At 39.0% G+C, this 3,190-nt stretch overlaps 1 non-coding gene across 1 annotated transcript; it reads right to left on the reverse strand.

Annotated features, from left to right (window-relative positions):
• Nucleotides 1-2,049: 2,049 nt before the first annotated feature.
• Nucleotides 2,050-2,156, reverse strand: LOC133828226 (small nucleolar RNA R71). The gene has a single exon (XR_009890858.1). It is a non-coding gene; the product is annotated as a small nucleolar RNA R71 (small nucleolar RNA).
• Nucleotides 2,157-3,190: the final 1,034 nt, after the last annotated feature.

A 3,190-nucleotide genomic window follows, 5' to 3' on the forward strand; every position in this document is an offset into this window, starting at 1 on the left:
CTAGGCAACCCCTTTGATTCTTGTCTACTTAGCTAACTGATGAGTCTGTTTTTAGCATAGTTTTAACATGTGTTTAGGATCAGTTTGAGTCATTTTTGGTGGAGTGTGTTGCGGTATTATGCTTGTTTTGGTATGTTTTCAGGAAATAGGAGAGGAAATCGTGAAGTTTGGTAAATGACTGAAAAAATCAGTTGAAATTGAGAAATTTGTGCTAAAAGTTGATAAGAAGGAAGCTGAAGACTCATTCGCGGAGATAATTGGTAGATTTGCAGTTTGGAATCGAGATTTTGGAAGAATTTTAGGGGCCGCGGCGCTTGAATGGAGAGCTGCGGCGCAAGGGAGAAACAGAAAGTTGCCTAAATTCTGGAATTTTGAAGGGCCGCGGCGCCTGGGGGACGCGCCGCGGCGCTTGCTGAAGTCAGAGAGGATGCGCTGAAGCATTGACACGCGCCGCGGCGCTTGGATGCTAGCGCCGCGGCGCGTGTGGCTGCACGTGAATTTTCGAATTTGTTAGTTTTTTTTAGGGTTTTGGTTTAAATAAGTTTTTAGAGTTAATTTTAGGGATTTTTATGCAGAATTAGAGAGAGATAAGTCTTTGGAGGCAGAAGAAAAACATTGAGGATCTAAAAGTTTGAATTCTTCTTCTCTTCTGTAATCTTTCTACTGATGTTTATGTTTATATTTAATTTGATTGATGTCATTATGTCTGCTTTGAACTAATCTTGTTATTAGGGTTTTAGTGGATTCTTCTTGAAACTATGATTTCTTAATGAAATTTTTCTGAATTTCTTTCTTCTGCTGTGGATTATTTATCGTGCACTTAATGCTTGTGAATGTTTGATCGTCATTTACATGTCCATATGATTTTAACCTAAACTCTGAAAAGAAAAGGATAATTATGCTATAGATAAATAATCACAATTTCATATTAGACGAAAGTACTTTTATGAGTTGTGTAGTTTAGGGATTATGTGCTTAAAGCCTGCAATATATTGATTTACCACAGAGATGTAGGGAATAGTATATTGTAGAGAATTATAGATCCTAACAAGACTATAATATAGAATTATAATCTGCTACTACAACAGAATTAAGAAATCTTGAGAATTGAGTAGAAATCATAAGTGGAAAGTTGATGAAACTAAAGCCCTAACCTTTGCATCTATTAAATTAAATCAACTCTTATTACTGCATTTATTTAAGTGTTAGTAGTTTCCTAATTTTTAGTAGTAAGTGTTTTAATTGTAATCTGAAATTATTAAGCAAATCAATTAGAATTAGGGATTAATTGTTGGTGATCAATATCAGTCTTCGTGGGATCGACACTTAACTTATCATATATTACTTGATTAGACCACGTATACTTGTGTGTTACATTTTTGCGATCAAGTTTTTGGCGCCGTTGCCGGGGACTGTTTTTATTAATACCAATAAGTTAATTTTTGTTCTAAATTGATTTTTTTACATTTAATCCGGATCAAGGTTCTCTTGTGTTTCAGGACTAGTTGGTATATGCGAAGTAATAGACAAAAATAGGTTATACCAATAGATCGGGAAATTGAAAGAACGTGCAGGCAGAATCGGAAAATAAAAAGGAAATTGGAATTCACCATGGCTGATAATCTGGGAAATGGTGCTAATAATGGTCAAGGGGCTACTGAGGGTCCAAGGGAGCAAGGAGCATGAACACTGAGAGATTATGTACTTCCTACTGTTACAGGAGTGCATTCATGCATCAGACCTCCAACCATTGCTGCAAACAACTTTGAGATTAAGCCAGCCATTCTTCAGATGGTTCAAACAACTGTTCAGTTTGGAGGTATGCCGACGGAGGACCCTAATTTACACATAGCTAATTTCCTGGAGTTATGTGCTACGTTCAGGATGAATGGGGTGAGTAATGATGCTATAAGACTGAGGCTATTCCCATTTTCATTGAGGGATAGGGCGAAAAGTTGGCTGATTTCCTTACAAGCGAATTCGATCACTACATGGGAGGAGTTAGCTCAGAAATTCCTTGCCAAGTTCTTTCCTCCAGCGAAGGCTGCAAAGTTAAGGGGTGAGATTAATAATTTTTATCAGTTGGATGGAGAGTCATTGTATGATTCTTGGGAGCGCTTTAAGGAGTTGCTAAGGAAGTGTCCGCACCATGGAATAGAAAAGTGGATGTTGGTGCATAATTTTTATAATGGTTTGAATGGGACGACAAGAACAATTATAGATGCTGCGGCGAGAGGTGCCTTTATGAGCAAAAGTGCTAATGAGGCATATGATCTATTAGAGGAGATGGCGATGAACAATTACCAATGGCCAAATGAAAGGGGGCAGCCAAAGAAGGTGGCTGGAATGATGGAAGTGGATGCCATAACCATGCTTACCGCTCAAGTAGCAGCTTTGACGAAGCAATTGCAAAAGACTACCCTACCCTCTCAAGCTATGCAAGTTCAAAACTCATGTGAAGTGTGTGGTACAGCCCATCAACCAAACCAATGCCCTGCTACAGACATGAATAATATGCCCATGGAAGAAGTCCAAGCCATAGGAAATTACCCAAGACAGCCTAACAATCCCAATTCCATGACTTACAACCCAGCTTGGAAGAACCATCCCAATTTTTCCTGGTCTAACAACCAAAACACTCTCCAACCTTATCCTCAACCTTAGCCACCTTATATACCTACCCAAAATAGGCCACCCTATCCACAACAATATGCACACCAAAATCCTCCACTGGGCTACTATCAACCACAAAATAGACCACCTCCACCCATGCCAATGAAACCAGCTGAATCCCAACCTGATGTGCTTAACCAATTCATGACTGAGACTAGGGCATCCATAAAAAGTTTGGAGACTCAAATAGGGCAATTGGCTACTTTAATGACTAATAGAGCTCAAGGAAATTTGCCTAGCACTACAGAAGTTAATCCTAAAGAACAGTGCCAAGCTATTACCTTGAGGAGTGGAGCGAAATATGAAGGGCCAAAGAAGAGTCAGTCAGTTGAAGGAGAGAAGAAGTTGGATGATAAGAAGGTTACTGAAGACCTTAAGGAAGAAGAGGAGACCCCACCTGTAACTATTGAGCATCATGTTAGAGTTCCATATCCACAAAGACTTCGCAAGCATAATTTGGATAAGCAGTTTGCAAAGTTTTTAGAGGTGTTCAAGAAGTTACACATAAATATACCAT

This window comes from Humulus lupulus, chromosome 3, assembly GCF_963169125.1.
Source record: "Humulus lupulus chromosome 3, drHumLupu1.1, whole genome shotgun sequence".
Lineage (NCBI taxonomy): Eukaryota > Viridiplantae > Streptophyta > Magnoliopsida > Rosales > Cannabaceae > Humulus > Humulus lupulus.